The sequence below is a fragment of the Macaca fascicularis genome, chromosome 2 (genome assembly GCF_037993035.2).
Source record: "Macaca fascicularis isolate 582-1 chromosome 2, T2T-MFA8v1.1".
In the NCBI taxonomy this organism is placed as follows: domain Eukaryota; kingdom Metazoa; phylum Chordata; class Mammalia; order Primates; family Cercopithecidae; genus Macaca; species Macaca fascicularis.
In genome coordinates, this window is record NC_088376.1 from 136,293,717 (window position 1) to 136,299,405 (window position 5,689).

The 5,689-nt window shown below is 37.9% G+C and overlaps 1 non-coding gene across 1 annotated transcript; it reads right to left on the reverse strand.

Annotated features, from left to right (window-relative positions):
- Window positions 1–1,853: 1,853 nt before the first annotated feature.
- LOC123571965 (U6 spliceosomal RNA) lies at window positions 1,854–1,961 on the reverse strand. Its single transcript, XR_006696323.1, has one exon. It is a non-coding gene; the product is annotated as a U6 spliceosomal RNA (small nuclear RNA).
- Between the last annotated feature and the right edge of the window lie 3,728 nt (window positions 1,962–5,689).

Below are 5,689 nucleotides of genomic sequence, written 5' to 3' on the forward strand. Positions count from 1 at the left end.
CCATTTCCATCCATGTTGTTGCAAATGACTAGATCTCATTCTTTTTGTAGCTAAATAGTAGATGTACTATTGTGTAGATGTACCATGTTTTCTTTATCCACTCATCTGTTGATGAACACTTAGGTTGCTTCCAAATCTTAGCTATTGATTCTTCCAATCCATGAACTTGGAATATTTTTTCATTTTTTGGTGTCCTCTTCAATTCTTTCATCAGTATCTTATAGTTTTCATTATAGAGATCTTTTACTTCTTTGGTTAATTTCTAGGTATTTAATTTTATGTGTGGCTGTTGTAAAAGGGATTACTTTTTAAATTTATTTTTCACATTGTTCACTGTTGGCATATACAAATGCTACTGATTTTTGTAGGTTGACTTTGTATCCTGCAAGTTTACTAAATGTGTTTAACAGTTCTAATAGATTTCCTCTGGAGTCTTTAGCTTTTTCCAAATATAAGATTATATAATCTACAAGCATAGGTAATTTTACTTCTTCATTTCCAATTTGCATGCCCTTTATGTCTTTCTCTTGTCTGATTGCTGTAGCTCAGACTACTATTACTCTGTTGAATAGCAGTGGAGACAGTGGGCATCCTTGTCATGCTCCAGATCTTAGAGGAAAAGCTTTCAGTTTTTCCCCATTCAGTATGTGAAATCTGTCATCTATGGCTTTGATTATGTTGAGGTATGTTTCTTCTATCCCCAGTTTTTTGAGAGTTGTTTTTTTTTTTGTTTTGTTTTGTTTTGTTTTTTGAGACAGAGTCTCTCTCTGTCACCTAGGCTGGAGTGCAGTGGCACCATCTTGGCTCACTGCAAGCTCTGCCTCCCAGGTTCATGCCATTTTCCTGCTTCAGCCTCCCGAGTGGCTGGGACTACAGGCGCCCGACACCATGCCCGGCTACTTTTTTGTATTTTTAGTAGAGACGGGGTTTCACCGTGTTATCCAGGATGGTCTCTATCTCCTGACCTCGTGATCCACCCGCCTTGGCCTCCCAAAGTGCTGGGATTACAGGTGTGAGCCACCGCGCCCGGCCTTTTGAGGGTTTTTATCAGGAAGGGATGTTGAATTTTTATCAGATGGCTTTTCAGCATCAATTGAAATCATCACATGGGTTTTATCCTTCGTTTTCTTGATATAATGTATCAGATTGATTGATTTGAGCATGTTGAACCACCTTTGCATCCCAGGGATAAATCCCACTTGGTCTTGATGAATGATCTTTCTAATGTATCATTGAATTTAGTTTGCTAGTATTTTGTTGAGGATTTTTGCATCAATATTCATCAGAGATACTGGCCTGTAGTCTTTGTCATTGTTGTTGTTGTTATTGTTGTTGTTGTTGTTTTCTGAATTGTAGTCTCACTCTGTCGCCCAGGCTGGAGTGCACTGGTGCAATCTTGGCTCACTGCAACCTCTGCCTCCCAGGTTCAAGGATTCTCCTGCCTCAGCCTCCTGAGCAGGTGGGATTACAGGTCTGTGCCACCACGCCTGGTTAATTTTTTTGTATTTTTAGTAGAGATGGAGTTTCACCATGTTGGCCAGGCTGGTCTCAAACTCCTGACCTCAGGTGATCCACCTGCCTCAGCCTCCCAAAGTGCTAAGATTACAGATGTGAGCCACTGTGAACCACCATGCCTGGCTAGTTTTCGGTTTTTTTGGTGTATTTTTGTCTGGTTTTCTATCAGGGTAATAGTGGCCTCTTAGATTGAGTTTGGAAGTATTCCTTCCTCCTCTATTTTTTGGAATAGTTTGAGTAGGATAGCTATTAATTCTTCTTTAAATCTTTGGTAAAATTTAGAAGTGAAACCATCAGGTCCTGGGCTTTTCGTGACTGGGAGATTTTTTTATGGCTTCAAAAATATAGGACACTTCATTAATTTGTATGTCATCCTTGCACAGGGGCCATGCTAATCTTCCCTCTATCATCCCAAATTTTAGTGTATGTGCTACTGAAGTGAGCACCCAAATTTGATTTTAAAAACTCACATCTAACTGGTTAACAAATCCCAAACAGAATAAAGACAAGATTGTCATCTAGACACAGTACAGCCAAACTCTTGAAAGTGAAAGGCAGAAAAACTTAAGAATAGCAAGAAAAAAGTGACTTATTACATACATAGGAACACCAATGTGATTGATGGCTGGCATCTCATCTGAAACAATGGCAGCCAGAAGGCAGGGGGATGGCAGAGCCAGAGTGCTAAAGGAAAGAAAAAATACCCCACTGTATATCTAAGAAGTTATATCCAGAAAAACTACCCTTCAAAAATAAAGGCAATAAAGACATTTCAAAATAAACAAAGGTTGAGATAATTTGTTGTTAGCAGAACCGACTGTCAATAAATACTAAAGGAATCCTTCATTTTGAAAGGGCAGGACACTAGATACAACTTGAATCCATAGAAGAAATATAAAGCACCAGAAGTGATATATACGCTAATATAAGAAACTTTACAAATATATATTGCTTTTATATATATTTTATATATTCTCTTAATCTCTTTGAAAGAAAGATAAAACAGTAATTTGAACACACACAAGGAGAAGGAAATGAAGCTATTATGCTGGAGCAAAGTTTGTATATTTTATTAGAATAGGTTGTGTTAATCTGAAGTGGATTGCAATAAGTTGATTAATGTTGTAATCTCTAGAGCAGCCACTAAGAAGATAACAAAAAAATTAAAATAGTTAACAGAGGAATTAAAATGATACACAAAAAACCATTTATTTAGTTCAACAGAAGGCTGTCAAGAAAGAACAGAGGAATTAAAAAGAAAATAAACATACACAAAACAAATACAATGGCAAATGTAAAACCAGCCATATCAATAATTCACTTTAACTAGGAATGATCTAAATTCCCTAATAAAAAGGCAGAGACTGTCAAGCTAGAGTTTTTTAAAAGCAAGAAAATGTCTTAAATATAAAACAAAGCACATAATTGCCAAAAGAAATTCATAAATGGGGTTTAATCAAAATTAAAAAAATTTGTGTTTCAGAGGGCACCATTAGGAAAATGAAAAGACAAGCCACAGACGGAGATAAAATGTTCACAAATCATACGTCCAATGAAGAACTTGTTCACAAAATAGATGAAGAATTTTTATTCAATAAGACAACCCAATTAAAAAATAGAAAACAATTTGAATGCACAATCAACAAAGAAAATAGATAAATGGCCGATAAACGTATCAAAAGATGTTCAACATCTTGGCCAGGCACGGTGGCTCATGCCTGTAATCCCAGCACTTTGGGAGTCCGAGGCGGGCAGATCATGAGGTCAGGAGATCAAGACCATCTGGGCTAACACGGTGAAACCTGGTCTCTACAAAAAATACAAAAAAATTATCTGGGTGTGGTGGCAGGCGCCTATAGTCCCAGTTACTCTGGAGACTGAGGCAGGAGAATGGCGTGAACCTGGGAGGTGGAGCTTGCAGTGAGCCGAGATGGCGCCACTGCACTCCAGCCTGGGCAACAGTGAGACTCTGTCTCAAAAAAAAAAAAAAAAAAAAAAAAAAAAAAAACAAACAAACAGGTGTTCTTAATTATTGCCAAAATTCAAATTAAAACACATCCTTAGAATGGCTGTGATCAAAAAGACAGACAATCCTAAATGTTAGCAATATGTGGAGAAATAAAGTATCATACATTGCTGATGGGAATGTAGAATGGTAAAGCCTCTTGGGAACACAGTTTGGGAGTTTCTTAAAATGTTGAAAATAATTTACTTTATCACCCAGCAATTCTACTCATAGGAATATACTCTAAAGAAATGAAAACATATGTCCACACAAAATCATGTACACATAACAGCATTATTCATAACAGCCCCAAACAGGAAAAATCCAAATGTCCATCCAGGTAAATGGATAAGCAAACTGTGGTATATTCATGTAATAGAATACTATTAAGAAACTAAAAGGAACCTATACATACTACAACATGAATAATCCTCAAACACATTTTGCTAAGTGAGAGAAGCCAGACGCAAAAGACTAGATGTTGTACAATTCCATCCATATGAAGTATTCAGAAAAGACACATTTAGTAGAGAACAATGATTGCCTAGGGCTGGCAAAGAAAATAGGGATTAAGTGCACATAGAAATGGGGGAACTTGTGGGGGTAATGAATTGGTTTTATAATATGTAAATTACATCTCAATAAGGCTGTTTGTAAAAATATTAAATCATAAAATACTGAATTATTTTAAAAGTTTCATTAAACAATTCAGTTAAATGCTTCCAATGTTTGGATTTCTGAACATCTTTATGGTAAGATATGAGAGAAGCTTTTCGAAATGAATATTTGTAATACTTTTCTTAATTTTACTTTGGACCTATAGTTCATACATACACAGAACTATACCATGAATCAATTTTCCCAATCATTCACCTTTGTGGGATACTATTGGTCCAAAAATCTTCTGATGAATAAGTACCTTCCTTTAGGGACATGTCCTGTTAAATACCAACTAGCTCATCTTTTTTATAGTGCTACTTTGGGGAAATACTTTCAAAATATATTAATATGTAGCCTTCCTTCATAGTATATTGTTAGACTACAAATATATTCTTCCTTATAATCTGCACACTATATCACATGCCCTCATCCAACGGTGTTTGGCAGGTAGTAGTGTATGATTTGCTGACGAGTGTTGCTGTGTGTATTATACAGTAAAAGCTTTCAGCCCATGAGTATTCTCCCGTGTTATTTTGAGTTGAGTGTGTTCAGCCACCTGTGTTTATTCATCCACAGACTTTCTACCATTGTGTGTTATTGAGAAGAGTTTAGACTTATAACGGTATCAGAGGCACACAAGTGACTGTACAGGGCTTACTCCAGAGGATCAGTGAGAAAGCCTCCAGTTAGATGTAGATGCAAGACTTGCATTTAGTTAAGAATGGTTGATGTGCTTGCAGGGAAATGCTTGAGGAAATGCAGTCAAAGTTGGCAGACACTTGGAGACAGGTAGGAGTCTTTTGAACTTATCATGAACAAACCTTGCCCACCGGGATGAGTGATCAACAGTTAAATGATGGATTTCTGGGAAAGAATCTCTAGCTTGGGAAAGTTATATCTTCAAGAACTGAAGAAAATGGAAGTCACTGTGTGAGTCAGGAATGTATCCCCATGGGGATTTTCTATAACACCTCCATATAGCACATTCAGGTAGTGTCCCTGTGTCTGACAAAGCCTTCCAACTGTCACCCCTGCTGAATGGCTGAGGGTGGGGGCAGCAAGCTTATATTTTACAAAGATGAGCACCCAGTGTTTCTGTCTTCAGGGACGCTGTCCTGGCCTCCTTGTGCTAAGTCTTACCCTTTGTACAGTGGGTACTCCACGTTGCAATTGGAGTGATCTTTTAAAATGAATGTTATGATAGTGTGTTTCCCTGCTCTAAACCAATGAAGAGCCCCCATTGGCCTCAGGATAATAGCCAAACTCAACAGTAAGGCCTGCACTGCCCTACCTGTCCATCTTGCCTCATCATTCACTACTCCTTGCTCCTCCAATTCCAGTCTTTTGTACATGTGGCTCCCCCTGCTTGAATCACCTTGGTACTGACCCCACACCCATCCCACTGCTCTTAAACACACACACACAAACACACCCCTGAAGACACACAGGGTAACTCTTCCTTATTTTTCTGCCTCCCCTGATTGCTCGACAGTGTGTTACAAACCTCTG